This window comes from Rhipicephalus microplus, chromosome X, assembly GCF_043290135.1.
Source record: "Rhipicephalus microplus isolate Deutch F79 chromosome X, USDA_Rmic, whole genome shotgun sequence".
NCBI classification, from domain to species: domain Eukaryota; kingdom Metazoa; phylum Arthropoda; class Arachnida; order Ixodida; family Ixodidae; genus Rhipicephalus; species Rhipicephalus microplus.
The window spans coordinates 146,849,941-146,870,900 of NC_134710.1; positions in this window are offsets into that span (position 1 = coordinate 146,849,941).

Below are 20,960 nucleotides of genomic sequence, written 5' to 3' on the forward strand. Positions count from 1 at the left end.
TGAGCGTTTTTTCTCTCGTCGTATTTTCTTCACAATAATACATTCGCGAATACCGAGTAAGAACAGGGCCTAAGAAATTTTGCTCAAACATTCCAGGTACGAATTAATCTTCGTGCAGAGTCTCTTATGGAATTAGGTATGAGCCTAGGCTGGTTAGTATTCCTTTTTTCATTGTCAAGTGCAAGAGACGCAGTACACAAAAAGAGCGGCAAGGACTCGCGCTGACTAGAAGATGTGGTGCCGGTATCATTGTAAACGCTAATACAGTATTCACAAAATATTCTATCCAAATAGAATATTTTTTTCGAATGTGGGTAGGGTTACCGTGCAGATTGTTATCTCATTGAAGGAATATCTTATTTGCTGTTCGTGAAAAAAAAAGATTAGTCAAGAAAAATGACCACATCTGATAGAATCCAGGATGCGGAAGATCTAGATTGAGATGATATTTTCAAAGATTCAACTTATCATCTTTTCTTATTTTAGTTCTTATCTCTTCTCTGTTGCTAAACACACACGAGGGAGCATGACCACCCCAAAGCTCATAGCATGGAGCGCGCAAGCCGTGTGCAAGAACGTGTGTGTTCACCGTCAATGGCAAGTGTGATAGTTTCTTTCTCGGCAAAACAGAGGCGATTGATGAACGAGCTACTTCTAATCACACTGTTTCCTTGCTCAGGGAAAAAAAAAGCCATTAGTGAAATGTAGTGCATATATGTATACATACACACCAACCGTTAGGCCAAGCCTTCGTTCTGCATCCGATTGACTGTCAGGGTTTCCCAGTTTCACCTCTTGTCAGGTGAAGCACTGAAGAGACCTACAGGCTGATAACTGATAAGGGGACAAGTAGTGATGAGCAGGACACCTGGAAACATGGAATCAACGGAGAGAAGCATGAAGGTACGAATGTTTACGAAACCGGATGTCTTATGTATTTTGCTGCCCTTCCTTGCAAGAAGGCTAAATGGTTAATAAAAGTGAATGGAGTGCAAGACAGTCCCAAATGCCATAACACACTTGAAACGGCAATGGAGCTGTACTATGTTGTCCAATGTAGATGTCCAAAGTCGGCTCACAGTCTACTCGTGAGGTCATTTTGTAGTTTTCTGAGCATTTATTTACCAAGGGTAGTTTGTGAAGAATTTCTCTAATCCGGAGTGGTGAGAATTGAACTCGGTATATTCAATTCATTGGAAACACAATTAGCAGAATTGAGGGAGCAGACATTTCTCAACAAACGTTTTGCAGTACACAGATGACGCGCGCTCGGAAAGAAAGGACAAGGCAGCAGTACGTGATTGCCTCCGCAAGTACTCTCCCGGCCCACTGCTTACGCACGGTCCACAAAGGAGGCTGCCACATGTTTGTGAAACATCACTAAGTGCAGCGTCATTTTGTGCGCCATCACATTTTTTTTTGCCCTCACTATCACACGGCATTATAGCAACGCTTTTTTGTATATGCTTGCGATAAAGGCTGTGTTCTTTTATGAAAAATATGTGTGGCTGTAGGCTTCCCTGTTTGTGCGGCCTTTATTGCTCCTTCATTGTTGTGGTTTCAAGGCACACGGTCGCTGTCATATCTATTTGCTGCAAGACCTCGTTGCCGACGTGGAAGCATGCTCAAGAGAGTGCCACCACTCCGCTATGGCGGTCTAGTGGCTAAGGTACTCGGCTGTTGACCCACAGGTCGTGAGATTGATACCCGGCACAGGGAATGCATTTTAGATGGAGCCGAAAATGCTGTAGGCTCGTGTGCTCAGATTCGGGTGCATGTTAAAGAACCCCAGGTGGTCGAAATCTCCGGAGCCCTCCACCACGGTGTATCTCGTAATCATATGGTGGTTTTGGGATGTTAAACCGCACATATCAATCAAGAGAGCATCACCACGGATCCTTTAGCAACAGTGCCGGGTAAATAGTGACACGAATTCGTTCTTCATTTCCACGTGGTGTCGCTTCAGACAGAGTGTGAAGCAGCGCTGTGAACAATTATAACAGAATAATGTAAAAAAGACGTGTTGCTTGCGGCAATGATTGCATTTAGATGGTGTTCGCAGTGCACGCATACGTTACGACAGAGTACGTAGGTAGAATGAAAGAACGCTGTCATGATCGGTGAATATTGAAAAAAAAAATGCGAGTAATCGAGAGTGAGTGAGAGTGTATTTCAATGATAATTTTGAAGTGACCCTGTCACACCTAAAAACTAGAAAGCTATGCAAGGTCATTCTCCGACAATTTCAAGCAATCAGTAAATCAATCAATCAATAATTTACCACTTCAAGAAGTAAAGGGCACGGTAAAAAAAGCTCTTGTGAGCTTGACGAAGCTTCCCAGCAGATTGCAGCTCAGAAAGCAGTGACAGCATACGAAAACTAGCTTTCAAAAGTATAAGCACATGAAGGGCGTACAATATTATTGCACATAATTTTGCTCATAATCACTGAAAGTAACAGAGAGCGCTGTAGCACACATATTACTTAGTTTATTTATGCCTAAGTACTTCCCCAGCTCGTGAGGTCTTATGCATTGCTGTCAGTTAACGTTGATCAAACACTGTAGGTAATCTCTCAAACAATGTGTGGTGCAGTACGATAAGCGCATTATATTCTCGAAAATTTGTAGCAATGTTGTAATTGTAGCTTAGTTATAAGCGCTTGCGTGTTTTTTTTAGAAGGTTGCGTGGTTGCTGGTTACTATATGTAGCATTGTGTCGTTAGGCCGGCCCGCCAGGGTTACACCAATGCCAAATATAGTATGCAATATAGGATGTTTACTGGATATAATAACTACTTCTGTTGCAAAGCCATGATGCTTGATGTGACTTGCTGCATCTTGATTGCGAACATCTGGGCGCTTCTGTTGAAACGTTAAACCCCTGTTAACTCCAAACAGCGCAATTTTCGGGATGGGCTCAGCTTGACGGTTTTTTTTTGTGACACCGACAGATTTTGCCATAGAACTTCCCATATAACACTCGAGAACTAAAACAAATTTCATTAATACCGTTGAAACACTGAACACCCTAATGACCGTGCACTACGTTGACAAATGTTGTGATGCTTACACATACAGGTGTGGAGTCGACTAATTGGTCGGTCTTTGGGTCGTACAGCTGTTTCCCCATGTTACAGGAATTAAATATGTGACACCCACTGCTCAGGGGACAAAACATGGCCTGTGCCTGATTGAACAGCATGCATAAGGGTGGATAGCTGGGCGAATTGATATACTTCTATGTGGAATGAAATAAACACCACGAAAGGATTGAGTAAGAAACGACATACACGAATGCTGAATTGCAACTAAAATTTTCTTTCTATCACAAGAGAACAAATATATCCCGAGAAATTAGGATAACAGAAAACCCTCTCACTTGTTCAAGGTAACAAAAAAGGCGAAAAAAATAAACAATTGGCTGACTAATTATGAGCAATGCGCAAGCTATACCTTAGGTAAGAGAGTTATGGCTGTAATAACGCTAACAAAGGTTGATCTGTCACCTTCCAGGAATACGTCATAAACTTCTATAGTTTCTCCTGTGCACTGATTCCTGCGCTGATTCAATATTTCCGTCCCATCAAAAACTGGTTTGCAAGCACTTGTGCCACAATGAAGAGCGACACCCAAACCGACGCTATTTTAACAGCAAAACTGCAGTGTGTTTAGTCCAGGGTTTAATGTCAGCGTTATAACGCTGATAATAAGCGAGTATGTTGAACAGAAATTCGGTAAATCCTACTACTCACCATTAGTTCACTAAAAATGAGGAATATTACTTATCACTAGAAGTTGATAATAAACATGCATGTGCCACAAAAATTACACAAATCCAGTTATTTACTACTTATTCAGTAAAAATGAAGAAGAAATGAAGCGGTATCTACAAAGGGAGTGGACCCTTCAACGCCGTATTACTTGGCCTTAAACGCAACTAGACGACATTACTTTTCGGCACCTCTTTTGCCTGGACATCAACCTAGCCAAAAGAAACGCTTTCGTGGCCTCATGTACGAAAAAAAAGCGTGGAGAACATCTGCAACATCTGATATTTTCCGCCAGTCTACATATTCGGACCTTCATAAAAATAGAACCAGTCAGACTTGAGCTCTTTTTCTCATTACATGTCACCCTTCTCTTTTTTTTCTGTTTTTTTTTGCCCATAGTATGTGCGAGCTTCGAACACCGCCAAATGCTCCAATTTCCCCTAGTCGCACAAGCTTTGATTCTGTGATGCCTGCTGACCCGAGGGAATTTCAACAGTACAATGCGCATTTCGAAGACATCCAAGACAAGTCAAGAGAGAAACACCAGCCCCATTGCAAAATGTTGCGAAAAGGAATGGAACAATACGACGACAAGAACATAATAGAAAGCGCGTCCGTGTTCGCCGTTAACGGCACAATCAGGCTGTGAGCGAGCTGAAAATACGCATGCCCAGTTACATACTTTAAAGTGCATTTTAGTCACGTAAATAGTACGTTGGCGAAGAGCTTTCACAATCGGACATGAAAGAAGGTGCTGCCGTCACATTCCCCAAAGATCACCCGCAAAAGCGGAGCCACCAGAATGAATTCCACCAGGAAATATCTAGCGGAATGCAGATTGGAAATGTGAGCAAGGTAGTCTGACGAAACAAGCAACTTTAGGCGGTAACTGCACAGCGAATTTGTATCGAAGCTTTCTTCCCATCTAAAGGGCGCACGAGAAAATTTATTTTACACTTGATCACAACGTAAAAAAAATTTTTTTCGCTAACTTTTCACCGCCACACAGCTCCAGTGTTATGCAAGATATCTGACAAAAATAGATAGACTCTTCTTTGATCTGGTACTGGGGTCACTTGTTCATTTTTTTGTACTGTGAATGGCGATAAGGGACTTCGGCGGTGGAGGGGGGTGTTGATCAGTAGGTGGTTCAGCACTGAATGACCTCACCCAGTGCAAAGTTGTCAGTTTTAATCAACTAAATAGTGAAGAGTAAATGAGTTAATAAATATATATTATGTGGAAAGTCTTACAAGCAAAAGAGAGCTCCAGAACACTGAAAGTAAATGTTGCATAGATACTGCTCAATGCTTTTCAAATGGGAAAAGTCAGCCTGAAACCATGAGTGTGCTTTTAGATTAAAATGTTAACACAGAATGAGTGCTCAGAGAAAATGAACAATTTAAATAGAAGTATTGTATTATAAAAAGTAAATCACACCGTCTAGGATTCCAACCATCGGGCGAAGTCCATGTGTTTAATACAAATTAGGACTTGAATACAGAAACGTTTCACCACTAAATTTTCAGGGCCAAGGTGGCGGCTGCAGGAGTGCGAACTACCAGGAGCTTGAGCGCGTTCCTAACTATAGCTCCCACCTCGAGCACCCCGTGTGATATGCGCGACAGGAGCGGTTCAGTGAGTGGAAAGTGATGATGATGATGATGATAATGATGCTAGAGACAGCAAGAGGTGAGAACCGTGACCGTGGACAGCAAGGCGTTAGGCGGAGAGACGAACTTTAGAAACTCGAAAGTGTTAAGTACAATAGGCTCGCACAGGGAAGAGTGCGTTGAAGATCACTGGTAGAGGACTTCGTCCTGCAGGGTACAAAGAATATGCTCACAATGATGATGACGACGGTGCTGTATGCCTGAGCCTATCTAATTTCTAATTGATAACGGTGGCTTACAGCGCGTTATTAACGATACTGGTTATACATAAAGGAAAGGCCTGAAGTGATGCCCATATAAAAGAGAGAGAAAGAAGAGGAAGGCCGGGAGGTTGACCCGATATTGGCATCTTGTTTGCAACCCAGCTCTAGGGGTGGGAAAATAGGGGCAAGAAAGAAAGTGTACTGAGAGAGAGATAGAGAAAACGTATGTGCCCCCAGAAAAAAAAATTGGTGGACTCTTGAGCTTCATCTTTAAGAGTTGAACGCAATATCAACATCGAGTTTCTAGTGCACCCTTCAATCGCTAAGTACATACTTATTCATATGTTTTGTCACATACACACACTTGCACACAAACACGCACTGAGTAGATTGAACCAGCTATTTTCGCCGAATGGGCTCGTTTTCGTCTTGACACCTGGCAAACAAAACGCGTTAAAGGAGCCCTGAAACACTTTTTGAAGTAACCATGGAATGAATCAAATAGAAGAGTACCTCACGAATTAACCGCCTCAAAAGTTTTAAGAATCCATCCAGTGCAAGTGGAGTTACAAAGGCTTGTCTCATGCTGCTATTGCATTATATCTTCTCTCGTGCTGAGGAAAGTGCTGGAAGCTAAGCAGGGAGGGGTGGCAGGGCAAAGAAACTACCACGCCACGGAACCTTGAGCACTTTTTTTTCTTCGAATGCGCGGCTTTTTCAGTGTGATCGCGCGCACATGGATGGATGGATGGATGTGTCTGAACCATTTAAATCGGGCGGCGGCTAACGCCACCTAGCCGTAATACTTAGTGAACTAACCATTAGATTTATCTTTTTTTCCTTTAAATAATGAGGTTGAGGATTTGTACTTTGCAGTGAAGGGTTTAATTTTCACTCGTGCCTTGACTTTAGCCACCGATCAGATAACCTCCTTCTAGTTAAGTCTACCCGCTTAAAGTCTATTTTGCCCTCCCTGTCCCTAAACCCCAGTGCTTTGAAAAACTCTGCGCGATCATCTTGAACTATAGGGTAAAGTCCTTTACAGAACATTATCAAGTGTTCGGCAGTTTCTTCTTCCTCTCCACACGCACTGCATACTATGACTGCCCCTTCGTATTTGGAACGATGTGTCTTGGTTCGCAACACTCCCGTCCTGGCCTCAAACAGTAGAGAACTACCCCGCGTGGACAAGAAGCACACGCGTGGACAAGAAGCGGCCTCCCGCGGCCATCTCGGTAACTTGGTTTTTCGCTCACAGATGCACAGACGATTTATCGCCCACAACAACGGAGCCGACACCGGCGGCGGGTTTTCCGCGACACGAGTTCTTTGACGCTATCGCGTTAAAACACACACACACATGGGAAATGCATTCTGGCTATAACCGTTCAGAAAGGCCAGTCGATCACACAATGTGCAGTAGCGCTTGCGAGGACTGCTTCTGGGACGTTGCATCCTGGTAATGTTGTAAAATTTTTTCCGCCGACAAAGGTTGTTTATATAATATGTTGAGCTCGTTGCGAAGCCATTGTCACTGTCCACTATACTGTAGACAGTCACAAAAGTTATTGTTACGGAAGAGAGACACCGTATCGACGAGGCTGTGGATGAAATATATTTCAAACCAGCAGCAGCGGTGGCGTGACTGGTAGACTAGATACCGAGCGGAGACCACTCTTCGTCCTCTTCATCAGGCACAAACGCGCATCGTCCCACAAAATTTCACATGAATGTAGCTTAATCCCCGGCGGCAGAAGCGCCGTCTCAACGCATCTAGACGTCAACGCCAGCGGGAGAGTGGTAAGACTTCAAGCTTGCCACATGTACGATATCGGTGGTCTGTGGGGCAGTAGAAGGCGATGAGGCAGCAGGGGCAAGCAATTTCGTATGTCACAGGAGTAACCTCACGAAGAACTCGATATGGACCTGTGTAGAAGGAAAGAAGTTTTTCCGACAAGCCGACTTAACGGGTCGGAGACCACAGCAGCACCAATGAACCGGGCGGGAAGTGTACGTCGCGGTGTCGTTGGTCATACAAACGCCATTGCTTCTCTTGAAAGGTCAGAAGGCGAGTACGGGTGATTTTGCGTGCAAGAGCGGCTCGAGTGATAGCGTCCATGGCATATTCACCGGTCGGTACTGCAGGGGACGGTATGACGGTGTCTAGAGGCAATGTTGGTTCTCGGCCGAACAACAGAAAAATGGAGAGTAAACGGCAGTGTTATGGCGAGAAGAATTGTAGGCAAATGTGGCATACGGAAACACGAGATCCCAGTCGGTGTGGTTGGTAGAAACATACTTAGCGAGCATGTCTGTAAGAGTTTGATTTAGACGCTCCGTGAGTCCACTGGTTTGCGGGTGGTATGACGTAGTCAGCTTGTGTCTCGTTAGACTTGACAGGACTGCAAGATGTCGGCTATGACCTTAAACAAAAAGGTGCGGCCACGGTCTGTAAGCAGCTGCCGTGGGGTTCTGACGGAATGTCAAGTGGTTGAAGGCATCCAGCGGGAAGTGTCGATGATGCTTTGCGGCACTGGCATTTCTCACAAGCTACCATGTATCTTCTGACTGAGCGCGCAAGCCCTGGCCAAAAGAAGCGTCGGCGTATTCGGTCGTAAGTGCGTGACACACCAAGGTGACCAGCAGTCGGAAGGTCATGAAGTTCATGTAGAACTTCCGAGCGAAGGTGTTTCGGAATGACAAGCAGACAGGGGCCGGACCATACAGATCAAAACTTTGGTGGTATAATACACCATTTTGGAGCACGAATGAGCGATGGGACTAAATGGAAGATGGTGATTCGAGGTGCTCAATATTAGCACGCAGGGACGCATCATGACGCTGCTCGTCATCGATGCATGTCATTTGCGAAAGGGAAAAGACGCAAGGCTCGGTGTCGGTATCAGGCATAGTGCTCGACTCAGCAACCGGGTAGCGGGACAGGCAGTCTGCGTCCTGATGTAGGCGTCCGGACTTGTACACGTCACCGTGTAGGTATATTCTTGCAGTAGCAGAGCCCACCGCCCAAGCCGGCCAGTAGGATCCTTCAGTGACGAAAGTCAACATAGCGCATGGCGGTCTATTATTAGAGAGAAATTCGTGCCATATATTTATGGGCGGAACTTCGTGACTGCCCAAACAAGAGCAAGACATTCACGCTCTGTTATTGAATAGTTGCGCTCGGCAGCTGTGAGTAGGCGGCTAGCGTAGGCGATAACTCGGTCGTGTACCCGCTAGCGTTGGGCTAGGACGACTCCAATCCCGTGACCACTTGCATCGGTTCGGACTTCTGTCGGAGCGTACGGGTCAAAGTGGGCCAATATAGGTGGGGTCGTGAGAAGGGTGATGAAGTGAGAAAAAGCGGCAGCTTGGGCGGAACCCCACGTAAAAGTCACGTCTTTCTTCAGAAGGTCGGTGAGTGGTCGAGCGATCGTTGCGAAATCTCTCATTAACCTTTTAAAATAGGAACAAAGTCCCACAAAGCTACGGACGTCCTTCACAGACTGGGGTACAGGAAAGCTCCTGACGGCACGAATTTTCTCCAGGTCAGGCTGAACACCTGATGCGTCGAAAAGGTGGCCCAACACCGTAATCTGCTGGTGGCCGAAGTGACATTTCGACGAGTTTAGTTGAAGGCCAGCAGTGCGGAAGATGTCGAGTACCACTGACAAACGCTGAAGGTGTGCCTCAAATGTAGGCGAATATACAAAAACATCATCCAGGTAGCACAGGCATATTGACCACTTTAATCCTTGTATTCGCGAGTCCATCATACGCTCAAACGTGGCTGGGGCTTTGCATAGCCCGAACGCCATCACCTTGAATCGGCATAGGCCGTCGGGAGTTAGAAACACAGTCCTTTTTTGGTCTTTTTCGTCCACCGCAATCTGCCAATAGCCAGAACGTAGGTTAATTGAAAAGAAGTATTGCGCGCCATGAAGACCATCGAGAGCGTCAGCAATTCGGGGCAAAGGATAAACGTCCTTTTTCGTGATTCAATTAAGTCGCCGTAATCGACGCAGAAGCACCACGTGTAATTTTTCTTTCTAACGAGCACAACAGGAGATGCCCAAGGGCTCGAGAAGGGTTCAATAATTCCATTGGCTAGCATCTTGTTGACTTCTTCTTCAATTACCTTACGCTCTGTGGCAGACACCCGGTGTGGTTGGTGGTGAATGGGAGAAGAATCACCATTATTAATGCGGTGCTTCACGAGGGAAGTCTGTCCGAGTGGACTGCTGTCGATGTTAAATATGTTGTGGTAGGAAGCCAGAAGGCGGAATGGGACGTCAGATTGCTCAGGTTTGAGTTTCGCGTCGATCATAGCGCACAAGGCCGCATAGAGGGATGTGGCATCCTGCGGGCGACATGGAAGATCGGAGCATGCGTTTGCCGCAAAAGCGGTGACAAGGCCGTCTCTTAAAGGTCGAAGCGTGGCGACGGAAATTCTGTGCGGTAGTACTTGCTGCGTGAAACCAAAATTGACAATGGGCAGACATGTTCGGTTAGAGGCCATGGTTATGACGGAGTGTGGCACAGTGATGTCACGCGCCAGGAGAACACCCGGAATAGGTGTGACGACATAATCACCATCAAGAACGGGTGAACTTGTTGCCAATTCAATGAATTTGAGAGCTTTTGGCGGTAACCAATTGAAGTCTGTGGTACAGAGGCTTTTCGGCATCTCGGGGTGAGAATCTAGGAGAAGAGGAAGTTCTAAACAGAGAGTGCTGGCGGAACAGTCAATCAGGGCAGAGTGCGTCGATAAGAAGTCCATCCCGAAAAGGAGGTCATGAGGGCAATTGTCGAGTACGGTAAATAAAACAGGAATATGGCGGCCGGCGAGGCTAATACCAGCGGTACACATTCCAATGACGGCCACAGTTCTACCATCGTCGACATGGATGGCTTGTGTTGCGGCAGGCGTGAGTAATTTTTTGAGGCGGCGACAGAGACGAGCACTCATTATAGACACCTGAGCTCCAGTGTCAACCAAAGCCGTCAAGGAAAGACCGTCCACATGCACTTCCAGCGAGTTCTTATTAGTAGGTAGCGTCAACGAAGGATTTGGGTCAGTCGCACTTGATGCAGCACTACCTCCAGGAGCTGCATAATCTAGTTTTCCATCCGGGAGGATCCATAGTTAGTTGGCAATGAATAGCGGCGGGGTTAGGGCGACGGAGAACGGCGGCGTTGCGGTGACGGTGGACGAGCGGTAGAGCGGCTGTTAGGTGCGTCGAAAGCAGGATACTCACGGCTGGGCGAATACCGACGTGGGTCCACGTATGGCCGAGGCGAAGAAGAAAATAGGCTCCAACGCGGGGGCGTCCAAGTGCTGCAGCAGTAGCGGGAGACATGGCCAACTCGCTGACAGCGGAAGCAGATTGGCTTGTCGTCTGCTGTTCTCAAATCCGTCGGATTGCGGGATCTGGGCAGAGAGTATGAGTCGTGGTGTGGTGCATTTATTGGCATCAGTCTGTAGTCCTGTCGGGAGACGAAGCAGGCGACAGGAAAACCAAGGTTAGCAATCTCTCCGCACGACTGCCTGAATAACTGACACCGCCTGAGGCGTTTGCACGGTGCCCTGGTCGAGTGGAAGTGCATGAAACAGCGCTGGACGGGCCGCCTCAAGCTTGGGCCGAACGATGCGTGTGACATTCTCGTGCAAGCGTGGTGCGGCAACGAGATCGGTACAGGTTGACGTGACAGCCGTGTTAGGGAGCCGTGAAAATTGAGGCAGAACTCTGCGGTTTTTGGCCATTTAAAAGCGGCGGCATTCCTTAAATATGATGTCAACGGTCTTGACGTTGTTGTAGACGAGCAAGTTGAAAGTGTCGTCCGCGATGCCCTTGAGTATGTGGCCCACCTGGTCGCTCTCAGTCGTTTGCTCGTCCACTTTGCGGCACAACGCGAACACGTCCTGTACGTGCGAGACATACGACTCAGTTGATGACTATACACGGGTGGCGAGTTCTTGTCGTGCGGCCATTTGTCGACCGGACGGGTCCCCAAAGATGTCGCGTAGTCACTCCTTGAAGATGTCCCAGCTGGTGAGCTCGGCCTCATGAGCTTCGAACCATACACGCGAGGTGCCATCCAAGTAAAAGATTACGTTGGCGAGCATCATGGTAGGGTCCCATCGGTGAGACAGGCTAACGCGCTCGTACATGCGGAGCCAGTAGTCGACGTCAAGGCGAGGCTGGGCGGTGAACGTACCGGGATCACCGGGATGGGACATCGCAAGGTACGTAGTAGCTGGAACTCTAGCTGATGGCTGTGACGGGTTGTTATCATTAGAAGCCATGGCTGGAGGCTGGACGGTGCGGCCACTGCGAAGCTTCGTGGTGAGGACGGAGAACGTTCCACCTCCACCAAATATGTTACGGAAGAGAGATGCCGTATCGACGAGGCTGTGGATGAAATATATTTCAAACCAGCAGCAGCAGTGGCGTGACCGGTAGACCAAATACCGAGTGGAGACCACTATTCGTCCTCTTTATCAGGCACACACGCTCATCATCCCACAAAATGTCACATGCATGTAGCAATATGTCGAATGGTCTCTTCATAGCCACAGTGGTAAAGGACTGCGGGATCGGCCATCTCAATGTGGGTGTTCCGTTGGTAAATGCTACGCCCAACCCCAGCCTAGACAAAAGGGTCGCGTCTGCTCGGTGAAGCCTCGAAGGAAACTTCAATACCTAGCGTAGGGTCTAGCGAGTACAGTCGGTCATGTTTGAAGTGTGGCTGATTCTATTGTGACGTGGCGTGTTGACGAGCGAGCCGGCGGAGCTTCTATGCAGCATCGGTCCTAGAAAGCGGTTGTAGCAGTTCATGGTGTCCTGCGTGGGCTGAACGAGCAGCTTGATCGGCCGGTTCATTGCCGATGATTCCGCAGTGACTGGATAACCCCTGAAATGTAATTTGGTGCCCTTTCTCAGTTAGGTGGTGTATAACCTCTGCTATCTTTAATACCAGCTCCTCGGGCATTCCATGGCATAAGTATGACAGTAGAGGCTGCAGTGCCGCCTTCGAGTCGCAGGAAATATTCCACTTGCGTGTCGGTTGATTAATGACGAATAGTAACGTGGTACGAAGTGCTGTGCATTCTGCTGCCGTTGACCTTGTTGCGTGAGATGCCTTCAAATTAATTGTCGTGGCCAACCGTAGTATCCCGGCTGCTCCGGTTGAGCTGTTCGGCAGAACCGATTCATCAGTGTATATATGTACGGAGTCTTGGTATACTTTTCGCACAAGAGAAGTAGTGTGAGCTGCTTAAAATCCGGAGACGACAAATTGGCTTTTTTTGCGGACGCGAGTTATAGTAATATTAATGAAATTTGGTTGAGCGAGGCACCATGGAAGAGTCACAGGTCTAGCAACAGGAGAGAAGGAAGTTGGGGTCGACTCACCATGTGCGGTCACTTTTTTGCAGTAAGATATGCGTGGTTGGTCCACTGGTAGAGAGGCTAGGTGATAGCTAGGTGTACGAGCAAGGTGTTGTATGTGTGTTCTCAGCACTTGAACATTTATGAGGGTCTTGATGAGGTGGTCCCTTGTGATGGTGATAGTAGCCGCTGTTGATGCACTTTGGCAAATCCGGAGTGCTTGAGCGTGGACACTTTGAAGCATTCGTATACTTATTTCACTTGCGTTGGTTAACGCAGGTAGGCTGTACCGAATAAGTCCAAGAAAAAAGAACCCTGTATAGTCGCAACATAGTGACTGTGGACATTCCCTAATTCTTTCCAGCAGTTGACTTGAACAAATGACAGATTCCTGTCAACCACTCTCTCATGTATGATACATGAGGGCTCCATGAGATGCCTCTGTCAATTATAACCTCTAGGAACTTGTACTATTGCAAGTAAGGTATCCTTTCGCCGTTTATCATGACGCTGTAGCCCTCTTTGATTTGCACGTAAATGCCATGAACGCACATTTCTCGAAGAAAATTTCCCAACCTAGTTTACGGAGGTAAATAGCAGCTTGAGTGGCAGCTCTCTAGATTCGCGATTGCTGCTGTAGACGTGTTACTGCAGACGTCCAAATGCATATGCCGTCAGCGTACAATGAAAATTTGACAGTACTTCGCAGATGCTCATGTAGAGTGATTAGTGTCAATTGACTACTATAGAGCTAATTACGCCACCCTGGTGAACACAATGGCGGCTGTAACGTAGTGAAGTGTCAACTTCACTACGTTACACTTCTCTGAGATATCTCAGAGAGATATCTGCGTAGCCATTGAAACATCCAAACGTTTCCTCCTACCTCTTCGAGAGCGACCAGAATAGCTTCATGAGTGACGTCATACGCCCCTTTAACATCGAAGAATAATGAAGCTCAGAGACGCTTAGAGCCATTTTTATGCTGTACGTAGGAGGCAGGTCTACGACGCTATCAAATACTGATCGACTACGGCAAAACCACGTCATGGCATTTGGGTATATGTTGTGATGGTCCAGGTACCATTTTAGTCCTCCTAGTACCCGCTTTACCATGTAACCAGCGCAATCGGGTGGTACCATGTAAGCACCAATGGTGAGCACCATGTGAGCACCACTTTCCAGGCTTCAGTAAAGGAACCAGACGGCCGGTCTTCCAAATAACTGGGAGGGTGCCCTCTTGCCGCGAATCACTGTATATCTCGAGGAGGGCGATTCTCGCATGCTCACCAAGGCGACACAATGTTTTGTAGAAAATTTAATCAGGTCCGGTCAATGATGTCTGTCTACACAAAGCCATTGCTGTTTTAAGATCATGAATTTTTCTGAAAAGGTAGGTTCATGCAGTGATCGCGCGATGTCGAACAACTACGTAAGTAATTGAAGCTCTTAAAATTTGTGAGCTGACCAAAAAATTTGGCCCAGAACTCTTGTGCCACGTCGACCTCCTAACGCTGTTTAGAGAGGGCTAATACCTCGATTCGAGACCGCTGAACGGGAACTGTCCAGTAGTCTCCAGGGCCCATATGAAAAAAAAAACAATCAGGTGCGTGATGCCCAGGGGTCACATCAGCATGAGCTGGAGTTTAGGCTCAACATTGCTACATAAAAAGTTGAGTACTTATTGTTTTCAGCAAATGGGATTCTATAGTGGTGGTTGCGCCTTCCAAAGCCTACGAAAATCCACCGCGCAAATCCTTCTTATTTTAAGCTGCATCGCAAACGGTCAACACGGCGAAAAGCAATGCAACACGGTTGCCACTAATGGATGTCCTCCTATTAAATCGAATAGCTTACTCAATCATGTACCTTCATCTTCTCGCATTATGATTGAACACGCTAGACTGCTACAGAACGCACATAAACCGATGCTAGAGTGGCTAGCGCCGAGACAGAGACGCTTTTCATGAAGGAACTCGGCATACACAAGATCGTCAAGGGTCTTGCTTCCAAGCAAAAGAGAAAGCTGCCAACGCGCTATGGCTGGCAAAGTCCTCTAGCAACTGAGGTTTTCTGTGTGCGCTTGACTCAAGCACCCATGCTAATCACTTCTCGTCTTCAACCCGTGCCTTCTATAGCTGTGTTGTATAGTAAACAGCTCCACTGGTCATCTACCTTTATAGATTACAATGTTTCACAATTATTTTAAAATTTCCATCAGCAATTATCACACTGCTGTGTTATAAAATGGCACTCACAATCTTGTCATCAGTATATGGTAGTAAAACATTCTTGTGAACATCCTTACTGATTTTAAGACCCCCCTCCCCTTCTAAAAGAAAACAATGATGTGGCGAAGTAGAACAAGGAATAGCTCCACGTAATTCCTACGGTGACGTTACAAGCTAACCGACCCTAATGTAAACACAGTACACGTGCTAGCACAAGAAAAGCGAAATGGACGATGTCGTCTGACGACATAGCAAGATGCTCCAATTTTTATAGTTTGACAATAAGAATGAAGGTTGGCTGAGCTGGGCGTAATGGTACCCAGAGGAACAGCCACAGGGTAAGCCGTAAAATGTCTCACATTCTTGTCCATGATCCGGGAACGCCACAACAATTCATAATTTAATTAAAAAAGATAAATGACTTGCAGTTGTACCGTTTGTGCCTGAATCTCACGTTGCCAGAGAGAGAGAGAGAGAGAGAGAGAGAGAGAGAGAGAGTATATGCTAACCATTTTGTTAGGATAAGGGGAAATAAAAAGATTACTGGAGTTGCTCTTTAATGGCATGGTTATAAGCCCATGAAGGGGTCGTGACACCCATCAATTTTCGAAACCCAGTTTACTCTGCCTACAAGTTTCCCGCATACACTGATTGCTCTGAGCAACTGCCAGTCTCGGTAAATGTTAGTAAGATATTTTGGCTTTTTCAAACCGATTTTCGCCTTGCGTATACCTACTGATATCTACGCTACCGAATTGTCAGGCTACAGTACCGATTATAATGACCACAAGCACCAGCATGCTAGTTGGAATTAGGTCAGGCACCACATATTACAAAATGGCTGCTTGTGCGTCACCAACAGCGCCATAAAGTGGAGCTGCACTTCAGAGGTTGGGATAGTTTGCACGAGCACGTGAAACTTATACCTTGTTTGGACGTTGGGCTTCTGCAGGAACCAAAGCTAGCTTTCAAAAACATTCTGATTGATATTTGTGAACACACTCCTATTTTCGAGCACGTTTTCTGACTCCTTGAGGACTTGCTTTTTTGCTTGACTCAAAAACAAAGTAAGGAAAATTTTTATCGCTCCTACTTTAGGCATTGTAGTAGATAAACCAGAATGAATTGATAGAACCAAGGTGAAAAAAATACCGTAAATCTGGGCGTCATTTAGCGGGAGCTTGTGCACTAGCAGGAATTATGTTTTTGTTCAGCCACGAAACAAAAAACTTATTTCTTATCTATGCATTATTTTCACAGCATATATTGAACTACACAAATGTTACTTTTTCCGCATTTCCAGTTTACGTGAATGCGTCGGTGCTTTGTCTGACGGAAGGCGAAATCAGTGGACATACGTTAGCTATCTTCAATTTAACCAAATTCGCCTATCTAAATGCTGAAAATGCTCTTTTTCACTCTGTCCATCCATTCTTCATTGCAAAATGTAACAAGCACTCGAGTTCTTTACAAATTGAATCAAAAAAATTTTGAAAAAAGCGGTAGATCACAGGAATACCCTAACATTGACTAAAATATATCAAATGAAGCGCACCTGCCCACTTTCTAGGGATGTGGTTTGAAATCTATAAAACTGATTAATTTGTAATGTAGAAATCAGCAATGGTGAAACCTTCCGGATAACGTGCAAATTTATAGCCGAATGTCACCAAGCACAAAATCCATAACCTTCTATTCCCTGCCCACAATAAAATTGCCGCTGAACAGGCCTTTGTTTCGACAGGACTTCAGTTGAAAGTTTTTCCTTCCTTAATTTTCTTTTGCTGTGTATACTTTTCAGAAATGAAACAGAAAGGGCAGTACAAAGGAATTCTATCGGCAGTTGAGCGACCACTGGGGTCCGGAGAGGTTTCTCGCCAATGGCCGAATAACGGCAATGCGCTGCAGCTGCGACTCAATACATATGGGCGCTTTTGGCAATTACGAAACCTCAAAAGGGATCATGGAATATAGCTCGTCTTTGAAAGCCCGCGCCAGCTAACCGCTTCCTTCTGCGCCGGCGTAATGCAAGACATCTGGCTATAACGATACACGGTAAGACGTGGTGGAAGCCGTTGTGAAACGCACACGCGGCTTTATATATACGGCATTGGCTGTCAGCCGCGAACGGCGGTACGCTTGAAGCCACTCGGGAAGGGAGTGCACAGCGGTGACTGCTGCCTAAATGAGCCATTTGACGATTCGGGATTACACTGGACTGTTTACATGTGTATGTAATGTTTTTAAAAACCATTATATTATTGCACCAAACGCTTCGGGGAGTAGGTTGGTTACAAAAAAAAAAAGAAAAGACTGTACCGACACATCATTTCGTAGTTAACCGAAAAACACATTGCAGATGGAAACGTAAACATAGCATTCCACTGGAGGTACGTCGTGGATGGCTTCTGCGCAAAAGTCTGTTACAAAAAAAAAAAAGAATAACCGCGCAAGAACAATACTTGTTCAGGTGCCACGAACAGAAAGTGAATGGTCTACTGGAATGGTTATGATCACTTAATCATTTATTTTCAGAAAGGTGGCTGCGCAATATCTTGGTCATTAGAACCGGTGGCGATGCAATAATAATTTTTTCTCAGCAGGAAGATTTCTCTGCAAAGAGCACGGGATAGTGCAAATCAACAAAAGAATACGTCTAATGCCATTGTACCTCCAGTGAAAATCTCCATTGTGGCTGTGGCACGTTGTAAGTGAACACTCTGCGTGACACTAAGCCAACTTTTCTATATATCTTGCAAATTTCAGCTGCATCTGTAACAATCGCATTATGAAACCGAATAGCACAGCACAACCGCCAGCGCCAATAGAATGCATGCATGCAAGATTCGAAAGTGTAGAGTAGAAATTGTGTCGAATGAGTGGTGCTCGTCAAAAACGGGTAAAGTATGTGTCCCCCTCCCCCCCCCCCCCCCAAAAAAATAAAATGTTTCGTTACCGAAGCCTACTAGGCTGAAAAGTAAACTATATTTATGAAGCAGGAATCTAATTCTTGTGCGTTCAATTCGTGAAAAGGTCTTTGCCTTGACAATCAGGCTGCGCTATAAAGAAAGATACGGCACAGTGGTGGACTGAAAAATTTTACCTGTGAACAAGAATGCGTATGACGGTCTCCATATTGCAGTTCAGAGAAAAACTGATGTAAGACAAAGTGGCCTGTTCGTTTTGGCTGCGTTTCTAGGCTTTTGGTGCGTTTCATGAAATGCAGTCGAACGAATGCCTGGGGAAACAGAAATCGAAAACGCATTTCTTCGGTAGAAAAAAAAATGGCAAACTGGTTTAAACAAAACTACTTTTCGAGCGAATGCAGTCGATACGCAATGGCCACACGTGTGCAAGTGCAGACACGGGTACCCATGGCTCCAAAATACTCGTTACACGATACAAGCACTACAAGAGGCGGCGCGAGAAGTGCAAACGGCATAGACCGATGGTGAGGCACCGTGTTATGTTGGTGCTGCACTGCGTATAGCCTCGTTCCTGTATTCTATCCTCTAGAGCTGGTATTGCGTGAAAAATAAAAAAAGAAATCAACAAGCTCAACGTATTAGGCAGTGGCAAAATTGTTTTGTATGCTTGGAGGTTTTGTAATCATCACTCTAATTGAAGTAAGAGAAAAAACTGATACGATACAGTTTTTATTATTAGTAGTTATTTAGTTTACTCCACATCAAAATGAAGGCACAGTCGGAAATTACCAAACATCTGGGTAGTAGCGCGCGTCCTGTAACTTCCTACTTCTTCTTCTTCGTTTTTCGCACTGTTTACGTTAAAAAAATATACGAAACCTCCACTTCGAGCTTGGCAGAAGGTTGTCAGGGCCTTATCGTTAAGATGCGTTGCCGGGAGAGTTGGGTTATGGTTCTTTTCGAAGAAGGTAGTGCACCAAAAGACAAGGACGTATATTGTCTACTTCATTTTGTCAAGGTGCGAATAAGTTATGCATCAACCAAACTGGCCAATGCATTAATGATCGCCCGCGTAAGCGTGCACTGCGTATAAGTAATAGAAGTGGTCACCTACTAATTTTTTGCAATAAATATGACTCGCGAGTCTGCATTATCGGCTGTTGAAATTCTGAAGAGAAGGTATAGTACCATTGAAAAGGTACTGGCTGATGCTTATTTTATGAAAATTTAGGATTATTGGCTCGTTCGTTGCAACTATGGCGTTGTACAGCAACAATTGTTTTTTTCTGAAGATCACATTTGATTACATGATTGACGCAGTGCTATACACAAAGACTAAATCAACAAAGAGTGCACAGATTGAGCATTAATAATGCAAGCATTCCGACTCGCCAAACTTTTTATTCTGCGGCATTTGGTTCCATTTTGCGCCTGTTCAACACACCTGGGTATTTACAGCTGTTGTTTTCAGTAATAAGCAAATCAGTAGTCGTTGAACTATTACAAACTAGCCCCAATTTCTCCTCTTGTTTAGCAGTCGGCGCTCATCCTTGTTGCCTCGCTTGTGATTCTTGTCTTTCAGAGCATCGCATTCCTTGACGATAGCCTTCACCAAACTGTAAATCTAGCTAATAAATAAGTGCAGTATACGCTATTACTGTGGACAACACATTGAGCGCAATCTTCTGACACTTGTGTCTTTCCGGTTTTGCTAATCGGTTTTCATTCCCTGTAAGCTCCACGTTTGGTAGATTGCTATATCTAATTTGAATAAGAACATAGTTCTAGAGTTCGTCAGAGAGAATGAAAAGGAGTCTACATTTCGTATTGTCGTAATAATGTGTGCACGTATACATTCGCCTGCCTTTTATTCTAAGTCATTGTAGGAAATACTACAATTTTTTTTTCACTTAGGTAAGCCTGATATAAGAAAAGTAGCGTCCTAGTAATTAATTACAGGGCTGTCAAGTAACATTCAGAGCCGTAGGAAGCTGAACAAGATTTATGTGGCTGATATGCTAATCGCTTTCGCAGCTTACGTAATCAGTTCACTTCCCAGGATTGTTCAAGTGCAGCAGTTTGTGCTTGTACTACATATATGCTGAAAAAAAACGACGCTGCAATTTGACGTGAACTGTCATGTATTTTTTTCTCTCTTTTTGCGAGAATAAAAAACGGTGGTGCCGTAATGACCTTCCTGTTTCGATACAAGAAGACGTAGTATGCGTCCGTTGCCTCATCTTCAATGACCGTTTACTTTCTGCAAAAGGAGCCGTACTAAAACTTGAGCCTTAGCAAAGACAACAAAAGGAAAGGACAAGTTTAGCAAAGCGATCACTGTGTTTCAGACGCTCTAGTAAAAGTTTTGAAATAAGAGTAAGTGATAATATTACATAGAACAACGAAGACGTCAATGTGGTGCTGCAACTGAGAAACTCACTGAGTCTACCTTATGAGAGGAACTATACGCAGCTTGTGTGCCAGGAGGTGATGTAACTGTAACGACATTGTCTCCAGTTTGTCCGATTTATTGCACTGATTTTGCACAAAAACTGCGAGACAAAGAAAGAAGAGAAAAGGTAAATGACTACTGAAGAGGGTGTTCCTTGCTTTTCTGCATTTTGTAACGAGAGAGTTACGCTCAAGAAATGTGGTGCTACAAAAGTGAACAGCTTCTCGAGTTTCGGTCAAGACAAGTTTTGTTCTTTTTGTTTTGTTTATTCCTTAGTTTCCCGAGAGGCTTGTTTCAATGCTAGACGCTGTGAC